Source organism: Ornithodoros turicata, chromosome 1 (genome assembly GCF_037126465.1).
Source record: "Ornithodoros turicata isolate Travis chromosome 1, ASM3712646v1, whole genome shotgun sequence".
Lineage (NCBI taxonomy): Eukaryota > Metazoa > Arthropoda > Arachnida > Ixodida > Argasidae > Ornithodoros > Ornithodoros turicata.
Genome location: NC_088201.1, coordinates 142,864,164 through 142,882,299, shown reverse-complemented (window position 1 = coordinate 142,882,299; position 18,136 = coordinate 142,864,164).

Sequence of the window (18,136 nt, the reverse complement as noted above, 5' to 3'; positions counted from 1 at the left end):
TGTTGAAAGTACAACGCCAGGGCCATATGGCAAAAAATTTGGAAGAAATTCAAAATCTTTATATTGCAAAAAAAAAAGGTAAACTGTACATATATGTACATGTATGTACAATCTGTGTATAATCTATGTATGTATGTATAATCTATCTATGTATGTATATATGTATAATCTATTAATCTATGTATAATCTGTGCAATGTTGTGTTTGACCCTTCTTCTTTTTACGGCAGTGTGGGCCACGGAAGGGATTACCACAGTGTGTTTATGCTTTGAGAAACACATATTTTTGTGTGTGTCCTCCCTGCACACCCCCTCTTGTGCCATGAAGCCTGAACCGTGTTACTGTACTCGGCCATGCATGGTAGTGGTATGCTTTTACTGCCTCTTCATTATATCCAGCGCACTTACAATATTTTCATAATGCAATGCATTTTATTTGATTTTCAGATGCCTTCAACAGGTATGTCGAGCTGACAGTGCCTGCAAGGCTTTCCCAGGAAAGCACAGAGGACAGAGACAAGAGGGCCAAAGCAATTACCACCCGAAAAGCGGGCTTCCGGGCACACATAAGAGTGATGTTGAACGACATGAATAAAAGGCGCAAGTAATTGGCAAATGTAGTGGTGTGGTAGCATATTACTCCTGGACACAGCACTACATGTTCCTGCAGTTGTGAGATGAGAGCCCAAAGGCAGACACTAACAGAACCACTGCTTCACATGATGAAATAGGATGTGGAGCACTACATCCGCGTGGGATGTGGAATCCCAGATCGATGTGGGATCTTACATCCTACATCGGTGCCGGATGTAAGGTCTCACATCGATGTAAGGTCTCACATCGATGTGAGACCTTATACCAGAATCCCACATTACCCTCATGTAGGAATTTTCAATAGGGATTCCCTTCGAAAACCGCAAAGGCAGTCTTTTGGAGTCGCGACACCAAAGTCGCGAGTGGGTGTCGCGAAAACCGCGACATGGTACAGCCGCGTCCTCCAAAATTGAACTCTACGCCGCATCTACAAGCCATTCCCGCTAGGCGCTGCTTCTCTCGTCTCGTTCGTCCTCATACTGCTCTTCCTTATTATTTTATTATTATTATCATTACTATGATTGCAGCGATTATCATTGCACGTAACCAGGCAGTAGCCCCCCAAACGAGGCGCGAGCTGCTCCGATAACTTCGCCGCCAAAATACCAGCGTAATCGCGGGACAACAAAAGCGCGGTGGAAATCCACAAGATGTCAGTTCGAGTCCTGTGGTTTCCTTCTTTGCAACAACAATAATTGGGCTAGTTGGTTATACTGATGCATCTTAAGGCGCAACACGTGTGCGGCGCGAGTGTGTGTCTCCCTCTTGTCCGTGTGTGTTGCGCCTTAAGATGCTTCCTTCTTTCTTCAACAAAAGCGCGCTCAACTGCGCTCGTCCGCGAGCTGAATACGCCGGTTCTCGTCCCATCACCGAGGCTAAGTAGAGATGGAACGAATCCAAAATTTTTCGGAATCCGAATCCCAGGTAGGTTTTGCGAATCGGCGAATCTTACGGATCTCGAATCTTTCGAGTCCTTTCTCAAGAAAGAGTTGAAGAAGCCACGAAAAAAGCATCAACACTCCCACTGAAAGGTGTTTTGCAGCAGACTTTGCTATCTTTTTTTAATGAAAAACAAATTACATAGTAGTTCATTTTCAGGACAGAACAATCCCGTGTACTTAATCTTACGTGTAATTTATTTCATGTGTCGTTCATCGACTACAGGAAATACATAAGAACTGAATTCTTTCCATGACGTTAAGAAACAATCAAAACGCAAAACCATATTGCTTTTAAACATGTAATGTAATATTTCCTGTCTGAACTATTTCAGTCCAGAGTAGGGTAGTCAATGCCAAGCCATGTTTGCAGTAGCGGTATGTCGGGATCTTTTGCTGTCAATCCTGGGATCCCGGGACGGGATTTCGGGATTGTAACAAGTTCAGATGGTGCTTCCAAGTGTAGTCGTGCACGGGTCAGAATTATCTGACTGGCATCGGACCCGTACCCGCATGTTCAAATCCGCACCCGACCCGCGTCCCGTTACAAACTGAGACCCGCATCCGCCCGCAGCCCGCATATTGTTTTTACAAAAGCTCACCGGACCTGCTCCCCGCAACGCGATGAACGTTGACGAGTAAATTGGGGTCACTCCCTGTCCTATGTCCGATCATTAGATCTGCGCATTGTTTCTTGTACGACATCAGCGCAGGGGACAAAAAGGTGCAAATACGTGTTGGTTTGTGACTTAAGGCATGATGATACGAAACGCGACATGAACAAAGAATGAAACACAGGCGCTGTTGCAGCCTAACGGTGTGAGCGTTCGTTCCGGCCTTGTCAGCGACGTTTCGACATATTTCGAGCGACTGCAGTACAGACGCGTAAGAAATTGAGCAACTCGGTATACTTTCTAATAGTGTTTTAATAAAATGCGTCGACCGCACCCGACCGCTGTCCGCTCCGCCGTCAACAATGACGCCCGCACACGCCCCGCTACCCACACGACACCGAAAACCTAGACCTGCCACGCGCAAGAACGTGCGGGTCACCCACGGGTCACCCGCGGGTGCTCGCAGTTCCCGCGAGGTGCGCAGGACTCTACTTCCAGTCCACTTACCTGAAGTGACTACTCGACGTGTTGTGCGCAGTTCATGTGCGTTTTGTCAATTCTACCTGTTCCTCAAGGAAATCATTCGAAAATTCGCAGTGTAATCACAGTGATAAAATAGTGAGGGAGAAATGGTTATATTTAACTTTTTTTTCTACGGTAATGTCACTCCTTTTTTATACATCTGCCTTTCACTGTTGCATGTGTAAAGAAGGCGAGTCCCGGTGCACTTAAACTAACAGGAAATATTACTTTATAATGTCCTCAAACGGTGTAACACCACTTGAATGAAGAGCAGCGCAGCAAAAAGAAAAGAAAAAAAAACATAACGAGTGGAAAGAAACGAAATAGTAAACGGTTTACAACACCGTCGCCTGCATGCTTGTCACATTGTACAATGATTAAAACACAACCTCAGAAAGCACAGGACGTTGAGTGTGGTGTCCCCCATTCGGAGCGAACTTTTGTGAGAATACTGGCTGTCGAACTGTTCAGCTTCTGCGCTAGAAGAAACGACAGGCAGCAAATAGCTGTAGGCACGTGTAGGCAGCGGTCCTGTGCCACTTCCAGTCATAAAAGTGCAATTTTCTTACGAAGGAGTGAGTATCTGCCTGATGGCAACCAGATTTTCTTGTCGTATTTGCTCTCACGAAATCCCGGGATTTTCAGGAGGAAATGCCGAGACTTCCGGATGTCAAAAATTAGCTAGGATCCCGGTATTCCAGATATCGCGATTGACAACCCTAGTCCAGAGCGATGCAAACCAACAAACAAACAAACGAGAAAACGCGGCTGAAAGCTTTAAAATAATGGGTCTGCCGCCGGCCGGCCAATCAGGCTTTCGGCGGACTCTGGAGGCGCCAATTTGAAAAAGAAACAAACAAACGTGGTTGGTGGATTCGAAAGATTCCATTCATCGTTCTGAGCACTAGGATTCGAATTCCGGAATCTCGAATCCCTGCCTAGGATTCGAGGATTCGGTTGGCCCATCCCTACTAAGCAGCTCGGTCAGTACTTGGGAGGGAGACCACCTGGGAAGACCGATGCTGATGGCATCCCTTTCTTTTTTTCGTCGTCATTGATTGTGTCCCCATGATTTCCCCTGTCTGCAACTGTGCCTCCTGTTATACTTTTATGCTTGTTATTCCTCCATTTCCACTACTGTTTTCGCACACCGCCTCCGTCTCCGCGCGTCAGTAGTGCATGCGCAACGATTGCGATTTCATGTGCAGTTTGTTTGTTGTTCATTTATTTGTTTGTTTATCACTTCGACCGTCACGCTTGCCTGCTAATTTATTTATGTGTTTTATTATTATTATTATTATTATTCTGCCGTGGCATCACACAAAACGGGGCCCGGCCAGCACGAAAGAAAAGAGAGGAAAACAATAAATACATAAATTACAAAATAGCAAAGATTCTGGCGCGCACAGACAGAGAGACAGACAGACTGACACACACACACACACACACACACAAGAGGAATAGCTTGTTTTTTTTTCTAAATGTCACGCAAGAACGCTCTGCCCCTGCGAAAAGCATTTGGGGTGGCCCTGAAAAGGGCCATATTATAAGGGCCGTATTCATGGTACCCAAAGACCAAAAGAGACTATATTAATATAATTTGGCTATTAGTATATACGGTTTGGAACACACACACACACACATACATACATACATTGGATGGTGATGGGATGGGCGATTCACCGCCGCTGAGGCGGTACACTGCCCTATGTCCCGTTGGGAGAGGTTGAAGGGAGAGCACAAGTACTCCGCCAGAAGGCGAAGGCCCTGCGTCTGGTGGGCAGCGTTCGACCACGGACCGAGGATCTTCGCTAGGTTGAACGGCCACTTGTCAATGCGTTGCATAGAGACTTGCATTAGTGCACGCTCGTGGTGGTACTGCCCACAAGCCAGGATGACGTGGCTGAGGTCGCCGTGTACTCCACAAGTGGGGCAGAGGGAAGACGAGGTGGAGCCGAGACGGTGTTGAAAGGCAGGTGTAAAGGAAACGTTGAGCCTCATGCGGTGGAAGAGAGCAGTTAAGGGGCGCGGTTGTCGCGGAGGAAGGACGAGAGAAAGAAAAGGAGAGGGGAAGCGTGGGGTCTATCAGAGAGAAGGGAGAGTGGGCTATGTCGTGTTCCCACTGAGCCTGCATCTTGGGACCGGTGATCGTCGAGACAAGGTGTCTTCGGTCGCCCGACGCCATCATTATCGGGGAAAAAGCTGCGTGCTGATGGGCGCTCAATGCGGCTCTGTCTGCTTCTTCATTGCCGCTGATACCGACATGTCCGGAGATCCACTGCAATACTACAGTGTGCCCTGCAATGGTCGCCTTCTTATAAGCTTGCAGGATGTCAAAGACAACAGGACCGAGGTATCCACGTATCCCCAAGGTTTCGAACAGCAACTGCTTCGATTCGAAATTCCAATATTGTATTCCACATTCGATTCGTTTATTGTTGTTGTTTTTTTAGCAGTACTGCAGATCCATCTCGGGCCCAAGCAGTTGCATGATAGCATACAATCAAACTGACATAACGTTAACACCGTAACGTGATTCACAAGAAGACAACCTATAGCCAACATAAATCACACACACGATAACAGAACAAAAATATAAAAGAAGAAGAAAAGACACTATGCCAACACCGATTTTATTTAGTTGACAAAGCTTGGAAGAGATCAGACGGACACAACAGCACAAGTCGACAGTTTTGAAAAAGGAAAAATAATTTGGATCGAATACACGAGTATTTGCTTACCCGGTATTCGAAACTGCAAGATGCGCAGAGTGTTCCTAAAAGACGACAAAGCTTCGGAAAAATTAGTATTCGTTCGTAAACTTGACCCATTTGCTCCCTTCGTCCAGGGAAACGGGTTCCAGGACGTTTGAATGTCGATTGGTGATTTCGGATGTCGTTTGGTCGAAAGCCGTTTGATCGAAACAGCAGCGGTCGCTTTATCGATTTTTTTCTCTTGTTTCATTTGGAGCGTTGATGAAACAAAAATGAAGAAAACAACAAAAGAAAGTTTCATCCCTAAACGCCGTTATCCTAAGCAATATTTAACTCTGGGTAATGCGCTTGCCCGTAAACACATTTCTCAACCTAACCCGCATTTTCGCATCCAGAAAGCGGTCCAAAGGCCTGGGTTGTTCACCCTGTCCCGTTCGACAACTTGATAGGTTTTTCCGCTCCGACAGATAGTGACTAAACATGCTTTGAACCCTAATCCCCTAACACTTTGTCAAATAATAATTGATGTCAATTGTCAAATAATAAACATTTTGACACGTAAATAAATGAAATAGATAAATGACGTTTATTTGGGTCCAACGTGAACAAATTTTAACAATGTATTATTAATGTTTGCAATTAACTGATCATTGTAGAGGAGGAAGAACAGTTTTAGCTTATTTACTTTGCGCCTATGTGCAAGTGAATCTAAATTTAGTTCTTCCAAATTTAGATTCAAATTTAGATGATAGCGTGCATGTTTAGGGATCTCAGAATGCAGATGCATGCTCTAAACAAGGTTGAAGTAAGGTTTTATATGACTGTTTATTTAAAATCTTTATTTTGTACCGTGGCGAAATTTTCTTCGTAGCATCCACAGACTTCGAGTAGCTCTCGCGCTCATATAGCTATCCCATTTCAGATCGTTCGCTTTAAATTTGTCGCCAGCAATAAAAAATGGGTCCAGGAAGAAATGCCCCCGGAAGAAATATCTCCGAAAAAAATGTCCCCTGAGGAACATTCACTTTTGGCACGCGTGGACTACGAGTTGACTTCCGACGTTGACAGTTTACTAGACCGTGTGCCGAGATATCCATGTTCGAACCGAAACGTCCGTGTAGCGAAATGTACGTGCACCGAGATGCCTATACCAGAATGTCCTGTACCGAAATGGACGTATATCTAGAAGAAGTTGTAAACAAAAATGTTTTGTCACCTATTATCCTCCTGCCCGATTGTGACCGTTTCAAATAAAGGAGAACAAAAAAATAGAATCAAGCGTAGGCTCTCTTGCGTACATGTTTCTTAGATTGGATATATTTTATATCGTTAATGTAATCAATGCACCACACGTTTTCTGTCAGTACACAGCAGTTGGCTTTGCGAAAACATTCTGTCTGCAAAATTTTTTAGTGTGGGAACTCCTAGCCAAAGAAATATCAACAGGTCAATATAATTTTGTAGAAATAAGCGGTTTCCTGAGAGGAAACGCGCATAATAATGAGGTTTCCTGAGACTGCGACAGTTGGTGAGAGAACACCACGTGGAGTGACGAGGGACATGCAGCTGGCTCTGAAGTATGGTCGTCGAGTTAGTGGAATCAAGGGACCCTCAGCACTTGTAAACCTCTCGCACTACGACATTTTTGAGGACATAGTGTAGACTACATGCACTGCTTTCTTCTTGGTACGACCAAACATCCGACGGAAATTAGGTATAAATGGCTTGTCCCAGGGCGCATACCTTAAAAGGGATAAAACTTATACCACGACGTGGGTATAAATATTATATACCATACTGAAGGTGCAAAGTTTATCTCTTATAAGGGATAAAATTCCCTGGCGAGAATCCCTCTTTGTATGTATTACACTTAGCCCTCAAGGGATAAATGTAAGACCTTGCCCAGGGTATGACGTTTGCTATGTAGGTATTATATTTACCCCTCTAGGGATAAATCTTAAGCCTTGGCTAGGGTATAATTTCCGCCCTATCTAGGTACTATATTTAGCCCTCAAAGGATAAATGTTAGACCCCATAGAGGGTGCAATTTGTGCTACCTCCTGGTATTATATTTAGCCCTCACGAGATAAAAGTTAGGCCCTAGTGAGGGTGTAATTACTGTAGTCCCTAGGTATTATATCAAACCCCCAAGGGATGATTATCAGTCCCCAAAGAGGGTGCCTCAGCAGGTATTATTGCTAAACCTGGCAGAAGGTGTAGCCATAGCAAATTGAATTAGCCCTGCAATTGTATACGAGTGGTCTTTGCAAAACTATTGTGTGCAAGTATAGAGTAAGAACAGAGCGCACGACAACCAGAGGAGTTCACTGAAAACTGAGTTCACTGACTTTTATTTGGAATAAAACTCGAAAAAGTTAAGAAGGTCCAAACACCTGGCCTTCGGCTATGTTTCTTTGAAGCCCAGAAGGGCTCGCTCCAAGAATGTAAGTGTGCCCTTTGCCTTGCCGCTGTACCTGATGTTGAAGATCCAGTATGCCGCAAAGAATAACGCAATGCTGCGTAGGGTCGTGCTGGACTTGCAGACCAGCTCTCTGTCCACAAAAAGATGAACTCCACCTCGTACTTGAACGATGGGGCCAAGCGGAAGACCTTGATCCTAGAAATACAGTGAAATGTTTGAAAGGTCTGGTCTGATCATATGTTTCACTTCTACCCACCTAATCGATTACAAAGCTCTCCAGCTTCTCTCCACATCGTGCTGCAACGAGTTGCAACGATCAGAGCCATGTGTCCTCTGGAAAACAGTAAATTCCACATATCGCTTCCAAGTAAATGCACATTCAAACAATCATAATGGAGAAACGATTCTTAGCGAGCACTTCCGTGGCCACAATAACCTCCTCTTCCGTTCCCTTCTCACGAAAAACATCCAGTACCCTGGACAGGCTTCTCTCAAGGAGCGACACCACCTCTCTTTGATACAGAATTTCAAACTCGAGGAGCAGCCGCCGAATTGAAGAATAAGTACAAGACATGCTTTGAGTATTCTATACCATCGGCCTTCATCAGACTTAACAGTGAACTAGAAAATCACTCACTGCTGTCTCATCCTTCAGAAAAGGATAAATCCTAAGGGATTCCACAACACTGATAGTCTTTATGTTGTCACGTCGAGGCTTTGCAGTCACAGTAAGTCTGTCACGGTACACAGTTGTGTCTGCTGGACAGCTAACATCCCGGAGCCACAAGTCGTGCTCTGCCAAGCTGTCGACCGTCTCAACATCATGTAGGAGATGCTCAGCATCCTGAAATGGAAATAATGAGATGAACGATCATCTGTCAGAAAAATTTTAAAAAGCATACATGGAGGCGGATGACTTTTGCATGGCTCGAGTCCACAGCAGATGCTGCAGGCCTTTCTTTTGCTGTATTTTTTTGCCGAATTCCAACGACAGCAGGTGGAGGTGCATTCATCTTCCGTCGCTCGTTTTTGTATTTCCGTCTCAGCGCCTCTTTCCAAGATTCCTGGAAGAGACATCTCTTAAGTGTGCAACAGTTTCATAACCATGTATACGAATACAGCAGGCCCTAGCCTGATGGTGCATTAATTAACTATGGGTGATCAAGTAACTGCAATTAATTGTTGTATACGACTAAACACCTTCGAAAGTTAGTACAGTGAACCGTAGCTAATATGGCTACCCCATTCCTGAAGATGATTGCACAAGACGGATATGGCCCCCTGAGACAGTTTCATGCGACCGCCAGCGCCACAAGCAGCTCCCCCTTTTTGAACTTAAATTAAATAATCCACTCTGTTGTTGGTGCTGTTTGTTTCCACTGCAATGGAAACCAAGGTGGCAAATATAACTTCGAGCAACACAGCATCTCAAAGCAAAGCAGGAAACCTCGATGCGAACACGCACAACGATGCGCAGAATCACTAACGGATGGTCATGCACAGGTGAAATAAAGAAACCGTGAAAGATGAAAGATGAGAAAGGCTCATGAGAGGAGAAAGGCTTTGTATGCATTTGTCCCTTCTATGTTATTCCAGCCTCAGAACATCAGTTCTCTCATGTTCAAAGAAACCGTTCTCTTTTCCACTGCTGCGCATCATTATACAGGGTGTTTCACATAGCGTGTCAAAAATTATGACAAGGGAACTGTTTGTCGGTGAGTGACAAACGTGCTTGAGACTGGACAACTTTTGCCGTCGTTTGAGATGCCACTTGGATGAATTTTCAATTGCTGGAAATTTAATTTCTTGATCTGATCTCTGTAAATTGTCTAGTGAATCGCTCTTCCTTTGTGCAAGCAGAAGGCGCTTCACGAGTTTGTCCACATCCAACAAAAAGTGTGCTCCACAGCAGACTCAAAATAAGAGAAACTAGCAAAAAGGGATTAATTGATGATTGCTCTCTGGCCACCACCTTCTTCAGTTCAAAATATCAGCCGCCAAAGTGCCTTCGAAAAGAGGACAGCAAGGTCACATGTCCGCTCGGTGTTGTGAGAGGGCGACGCATTCAATGGCTATCAAATGATGATTCGACGACAGGAGCATAACGTGACCTTATCGCCCTCCCTTCCTCACTGCTCTGTTGGCCAACTTTTTGCGGTGGAGAAAGCGAGTGGCCAAGGTGCGATTTTCGTCGATTTTTGCTAATTAATTATAGCTACTTGGAGCGCCCTGTGGAGCATACCTTTTGCTGAATGTGGGCAAAGCTGCGAAGTACTATCTGATTGTGCAAAGAAAAAGTAGGGTCCACTTGGCAGTTTACAGAGAACAATTCAAGAAATTAAAGTCGTTCTGCAGTGGGATGTAGCCACTTATGACAAGTGTTGGATCGCTGTGCATGCCCAGTACATTTCTTCAACATGTATGAAAAAAAAGCAGTACGGTTACACTACTTGTGATGTATAGACGATGCCGGGAACAATGTGATGCCATTTTATGCATGTAGCACACATTATGTGCTGCACACAGGGGCAGAGGGAGATATGTAGACCACTATGAAGATTGCCAACGTCAAAAATAACGGTCTTGTTTAAAATGAACAGACTTCATGGCAAAAATTCTTAGCCATAGTCAGATAAGTGCAATGTAATTAACAGAGTAGATTAGTAAATTTACATGAAAGAGAAACGGTTCCTAGGGATGCCGGTCATACACGAGGGTCATAATAACAAGGATTCACTGCAGATGCAAAATGTTCTTTTTGTACCTAATTAATTTCGATACTATGTAGCTACTAGGGTAATTTCATAAACAAAGCACGAAGCACACAAGAAACAGCGAGTTTTCCGCTGGTTACCGCACGCAGAACAAGGTCTATGCAGAGTATTGCAACAGAAATAGCCGCGAACGATCAGGCAATTTGCTGCTCGCATGCCCCACCCCCCAACCACACACACTCGTTTGGTGGCCGGAAACAAAGCTCGCGCTTGCCATGGCTACGTACTTTGGAAAAAGTTCGACTGATGCATAGACAATCAGTCGCATGAGACAATCAGTCGCATCATGTCCAAGGCACCCCTAAATGTTGCCGAGAGTTTCCAGACGGTAATTGCCGAGAGCCATCACCCTCCGGCGAGTACGTCTCCTGTTAGAATTCAGGACATGAAGTGCAGCACCCAATATATTTAAGATATACCATACCAGTTCCCAAGGGATCCCGCAGGTGTTCGTACTTTGACAGCAGAGCGTCCACAAGCTTGTGGTAGAGTCGGGCCGAAGGGTACCTGAGTATGAATAAGGTATGAACTTAGGGTTAGCTCAAAAGCGCCCAACAAGTCAAGGTAAGAACGCAAAGGCATTACAGTTTGTATCGCAAACTGCAGGATGGGCCGGCACGCAATGTCCGACCACATGAACACTAAAAAATAACGCCTCCGCCCCGAAAGACGGACACGTGGACGGCTGTTTCGCGCTACAGTTATTGCTTGTACGGAGCTGGCCATAAAGAGAATAACAGGATAGGAGATTCAAGGCGAACAAGTTCACTGAACTTATCAGAATAGCTCAGACAGAGGGATAGATCCAGATAGATTCTCGTGGCTTGATTTTGATGACCGACTGATGTCAATGTCAGTTGGGCCAAACCGATTGCGATGCCTGCAGAGTTCACGTTTTCAGCCGAAATCCTGGCTATAGAAATGACGAGGATTGTAGTTTGCAATTTTGAAAAATTTGATGACAGAGTAATTAATTTAGCTACCTCAAGAGTCAAGAATTGTCGACAACTTTTTCTGCTCCTCGAACCAGCGTCAATGTTCGTTTTCACCATCTGAGCGAAGGTAGATAAGTGTCCTGCGAACCAAGTTCGAAACTTCGAAACCCAGCGGTGGCGGCTTCTGTTTGTTTGTTTTTACTTTTCCACGGTTAGTCACATTGTAATCAGACATGCGGATTGGCTGCGCATTAGCTTTCCTTCGGTTAGGCTGACATCGATTTCCTTTAGCTCCTTGTCCCTTCATATCACCGTACTAATTGCGGGACGACAAGGGTCTACACACTGTGCCCGATGTGATCGGATATTGTGAGCCCATCCTCCAGATATCAGTAAAAGAACAGAGGGACACATAAATAAGACAGGATCAGGAAGCATTGTGCTTCCTTTGTGTGCTTGTCTTCCGTCCGTTCCTCAAGCTCGGTGATTGAATATATCGTGAAATTATGCTCAAAACAAACGAAGAACGAACCCACCATGTATCCTTGGCAGCCTCAATTCCACTCGACGATAATCAAGCGGATCTTGCAGTATTAAGCTCTCCGTTATCATGGACGGATCTGGAAGCAGCGAACTGGAAACGAACGCATACAATGTTTTAACGTAAAAAAAATGCCCATATGGTGGCGAACGTGACTGACTTACACATTGCTGTTCGACATGTCATCGTCCGGCTGTATCCGCGCTACCGCCCCACCTCCATCGCCACCGCTGACAGCATCTTGCTGCAGAAGTCAAGTGCATTATGTCAATATTTCAGGAGTTAGGCAGAGTGGCCGTATCCACTGCGGGAAAGGACTTAACTGAGCTGCTTACCTGGATAACGTTTATTATTTCCGGATGCGCCTTTGTCATCAGCAAAATTTTTGCGGCCTCCGGGACAGATTCATCTTCGTCAATGTCAACGTAATCCTTTACGTCCTCGTCGTATATCTTCATACGCATGTGTCAAAATAACACACAGGTGAACAGCGGTGCAGGCACAGGAAAATTAGTGCGACTAATAGAAACAATTGATTGCTGGACTAAATTGGAGCAGCCACATCAGAATAATACGGAATACTGGCAATGCACGATATACTTACAAATATATTACACGTGCCCACGTCGACGTAGCTGCAGAGCCGAACCCGAATGGTATGTGTATTATGGTATTAAATGCAGCAAGTAAGCTCTTTTCCAATTTTTGTGGGAAAATAATAATTAAAAAAAATAGTGACTCAAATTTTCCGGAAACTTTGCATCTCCACCTGCAACATGCAACCATCAAATTGCGGTGCGGCGACTTTTAAGTGCAAGTGCATTTTCCAGGTCAGCCTATGTGGCTTTTGGCTTCATTCTTCGTACGGTGTCCGTGTGGCTCCAACCAGGGGGCAACGCAGCAACGACTTGCTTGATCTCCTCTGATTGTGACGTTGATCAGCTTCAGAACACCTTAAATTTAAATGTACTCAGGTTTGCAGTTGGCCAGTCGTGCGGCTCGTCGCACTTCCCACAGTTTGTACGGACTAGGGCTCTGCTTCTTCATTTTGTGGAGATTTCCTTTTTTAAGTTTTTATCTGCATATTTTTACAAAAATAGATTTGTATCGACTTGAAAAGAGAACAGGTAGTTTTATATTTTTTTACTACGCGTCCGCTCCTTTCGAACTGGACCCTTGTTCCACAGGTGTGCCTGAATTATCCATCCATCACGATCAAAAGCCGTTTTCGAGTTTTGTCCCAAAGACCTCATGGATCGCATATTTTACATGAAAACTATGGTAAAGTTACAGAGTGCAACTCCTCTGGGAATTAATAATAACACGGGGTTGCGTTCCCAAGCAAGATCACAGACACCGTGGGGGTTCTTGCGGAATGCTTGTTGAACAGAACCTTAGAACTGGTCTGGCCAGGGCTTTCTGTTCAACAAACATTCCTCAATTTCCGCTGGGCTTCCCCTGACCTTCCTTGGTGTCGGAACCCAGTGTTATTATCTCCCAGAGGAGTCGTACAGCAAGTGTCTAACATACCATAAAGACAGCCCCCGGATTCGTCTTATGGCTCCCCGTATTGAGTAATAATAATAATAATAACAATAATAAAAGTCAAAAGCACTGAAGGGTGCGCCAGCAAACCAACAAAATGAAGGCAGCAAAAACGGAAAGGTCGGGGCGCATGACGTGGCCGTGAGGGGCCATGACGTGGCATGACGTGGCCGTAGGACATAACAGTTATTGGCGGCTGGCAATCGGGCAGGCAGGCCGCTCCGTATATGACAGGTACACTTCCACCACGCTGAGTGGCGCGCGCGCGTGTGTGTGTGTGTGTGTGGGGGGGGGGCAATTTTCAACGAATTATGTGTTGCGTATTAGGTAAATCTGTCATTCGAGATGGTGTGCTATGTTATATCATGCAGCGTAGACACATTTAGGTTGACTAACTCATGGTTTATTCGTACTAGACCTCGGATCTTTAGGCGCTCAAATACCCTGTTTTAGACGCTAAAATCCTGATTTTGGGCTAAATAAATTCAGACGCGTTTGGAGCCATCGGCAGCGCGAAATCTCCTGGTAACTGTTTTTCCAGCATGGGCTTTTCAGCTGTTATTCAATTAAAGGTGACGTAGAAGTTTACGATAGGAAGGCTCCGGTAGGAAACGTTCACGGAACGGATCACGCGCATTACGCGTGGTTGTAAGTTACAAGCACAGTTTCAGGATTTGTCGGCGCAAGGTTTCTTTCTTTCTTTCTTTTATTGCTCACAAACAACGAAAAACAACATACAATAATAAACAGGACTGCGAGGGCAAGCCCTGTGATGCAGTCCAGGCTGGAACACACTTCAAGGAAACACACTGGGCGAGGAGCACTGTCATGAGTACAGTACTAGGAGTAGTAAACTAGGATACATAAAAAAAATGCATTAACACATCCGAGTCGATGGGGAAGACAAAGACAGGAAAAATGGCAATAACATGTTCAATCTATTGAGATGAGCGGAAGTAGTATTTAATACTGCGCTTAAAAGCGGTGAAGTTGGTAATTGTGCGCAAGTTTCGGGGCAGATTATTCCAGGTCTGGCTGCCAAAACATGCTAATGATAGTGAGCCATAATTAGTTCGAGGTGTGGGAAAATGCAGTGTATTGGTGTCGTGCCTAAGCGGGTAAGGCCGAGCAGGATTTTGTACGGGAATCTGGTGCCTGCTAGCAGGTGTGTGAAAGAGATCGTGCATGATCAGAGACACTTTGTACCTCAAAAAGGTCGAAAATGTTAAGGACACCAAGAAGTGGAAAAGCAAACCTTACGGATTCTCGAGGACGTAAATTGAGTATAATACGGAGCGCCCTTTTCTGAACCACCAGCAAAGGCTGTAAGTTGCTGCAATACGTAAGACCGTATACCTCCAGGCCGTAGGAAAGGTGTGAATGGAACAGCGCGTAATAAACAATGAGCAAAGTGTTGATAGGGACAAAGGACCTGAGCTTAGCTAGAGCATACAGACCTGACGTGAATTTATTTTGAACGTGACTAATGTGCGCCTGCCAGTTTAGGTGTTCGTGGAGTATAACACCCAAGAACCTAGCCGTCGTTGCACGGGCAATAATAAGACTTCCGAGGGAAAGTTGCATGCCAGAAAAATCAAGAATTCTTTGGACAGGGTGGAATACAACATACGTCGTTTTCTGTGTGTTGGCCAGCAACTTATTCGATGTTAGCCACATGTGTAATTTTTGTAGAACAAACGATGCCTTACGAAATAGGTTGGGCAAGTGAGTATCCTCGACAAAAATATTTGTATCATCTGCGTAAAGAAAACAGGTAGAGGAGAGGAAGTCTGGAAGATCGTTGATGTATACTAGGAATAAGAAGGGACCCAAAAGAGAACCTTGTGGGACTCCAGTGGTCAACGGGCGGGGGAATGATGATGAGCCACAGTTGAAAACAAACTGCTCACGACCCTCCAAGTAATTTTGCAAGAGTGATAATGGAACACCTCTGATACCATATCTTTCCAGTTTAGTGAGTAGAATGCTGTGGTTGATCAGGTGGAAGGCTTTGGTGAGATCCACAAAGATCCCCATAGTTAGTAATTTGGCTTCAATATTATAGCGAATCTTTTCGGTTTCAGCGCTTACCGCCAAACATGAGTTTGTAATCGGAAAAAGTTGGTTCCGGATCCGGAGAATATTACCAGCATGCACAAAATGTAACAAATAGAAGGAGGTCAGCCACAGAGATAGAAATGGGGCTTATTTGATTTAATGGAGCTCCCTTGGCATGAGTAGCAATATGGTGGGTGCAGAATAAGAGTGACAGTAATACAAAAGCACAGCATCACACATATACAAAAGCACCACAAAACCATGCAAATATATAGTACACAATAACAATATACAAAAATACAGAATGCAGGGTGACCAAAAGTAGGCTTTCAGGATTTTCAAAAAGAAACAGTGAATAGTACGAGGCGGACGTTTTCACGTACACGTTATGTAGCCAGGCAGGCACATTCTTGAGGCAATAACTGTTGCTGTCAATCTCATAAACCGATATTGCTTGCCTGTTAATACTACCATCAATGCAATATTAAGTAACAGACTTTTGACTTGAATACATCTTTGCATTTGGTAAGAGGAGGCAAACTAGGAGTCTTGTCGCATCCAATTCGAGACAGCGCATACTTGAAGTCTATGGGATAGAATGCACTTCCTAGGAAGACATCTATGTTCAAGATGCCATCAACCCACACGTGATGATTGGTGGACACCAATGTGCTCAGCACATCCTTCAATAAAGAGTTTTGGTACAGCTTGCGCCAAAAGTCTGGGAGAATTTAAATGCAGGGATCCCGTGTTCCGTGGACTTTTGGCGCAAGCTGTACCTGCCCAAATGCACTTATCTCCATATGTTGAATGTATTTACATCGACTTCACAGTTGTAACACCAGCTGCTACCCTCAATAAATAAAAAGCTTGCTAGTCTGTTTTAGTTAGGTTATGGAGCTGATCTGAGCAAGTTAGTGCATGTTTTTGACCAGGTTCCATAGTCCTCATTTTTACCGCCGCATCAATCCAAAAAGTAGTGCTTACAATTATGCTTCTGGTTCATTTTCCTGGTAGCTAGAAATATCAAATATTGCTTGCTAGAGTCGTAGTCATTGTTGCTTGCAGAACGGTGGAGCTGCAGGCACCACACTAAGTTAATTTGGTTTCCTTCGCCTTTCCCATACCTTTAATTCAAGAATTCGGGGGTCGTGCGCTTGGATTTGGTTACGGATTTGGCAAATTCGGATTTAAAAGCGATTTGATTTGAATATAATCAAATCTGCTCTGAATATAAATCCTGATTCAGAACAATTTGATTTAGCGTCATCAGTAAATTCTAGGATTTGATTTAAATCCGATTTGCTCCTGCGAATCCCCAACACTGATGCTGACTTCTTGGAGATAAACCGCAAAGTTGTTCAAGAAGATGTAGAGCACTGGTTACCATGGAACAGCTGTTGCTGTAGAACTCACTATTCCCTTTTAACTTTTGAAAGCTCAATTTGATCACCCTGTATAATCCCACAATATGTTGAAAGATAAATTGGGCTGTGCGGGTTGCAAACAGTAGAACTATGTACAAGCAGGAAAAGACTATGCACAGTAAAGCGCAGTGTACGTATGCAGCACCAGGTGACCAGACAGCTTTTGTTCCACCTGGCTTTGCTCACTACCCAGAACGAAACTGTTCCTTCCCAGTTATCATTTCATATCGTGGACTTACATACAATTTCCCTCGAAATGTATACAAATAAAGCATATCATGAAACTGCTTGTAGTGCTCACTGTCTTCAATCAGTGCGACATCCGTTCTGCGGCTAACAACATATGCATGTAAGTGTTCGTCAAAACAATGTGTCCTGAGTTGCCTCATATACAGAAAGAGGTGCTGCTGGCACAGAAAAATGCTTGTGACCTGTGCAAAGTCTGGCAGATCATCGTCACACACTTTCATCGGAAGCACACAGTCCACACGGAATGTTCTGCCCATAACTGTGATAGAATTTACAGTGCTTATGCCACAGATGTGTATTCCCAATGTCTGAACCCTCTCTCGCACCAGCTGTGGTAGTGTATCAAGAGGGGCTGCCTTGCTTCCTACTGTCACTACTTCGTCATGTGGGTGTGCCAGGTGGTACATTTGGTTAGTTTGGTGCCTGAGGCTCAGTGACCGACACACGTTAACAAAGTTATGGGTCTTCCTTACTAACTATTTAAAATACTGATGTTTTGCTTCAAAACGGATGCAAGACAGTATAGACAGTGGACCGTACAAGAGCATAAGCCGAGGGTTGTGAATGAGGTAATGCATCTTTGGAATGCAGTTGATGTCCGGAAAAACCTCACAGAAGGATTGATAAAAGTCAGCAATCAAGGTAGCTAGGTAAGGGACGCTCTGTAAAGTAAACTGAGGGGCACAAACAATGGCAACTACCGCCCTCAAGCTTAAGTACACCTGGTATGCGTCATTATTTTCAGGGACAAGATCCCCGACAAGAAATGGAAAGAAACGGACAAGCACCAATTCTCTGATGCCG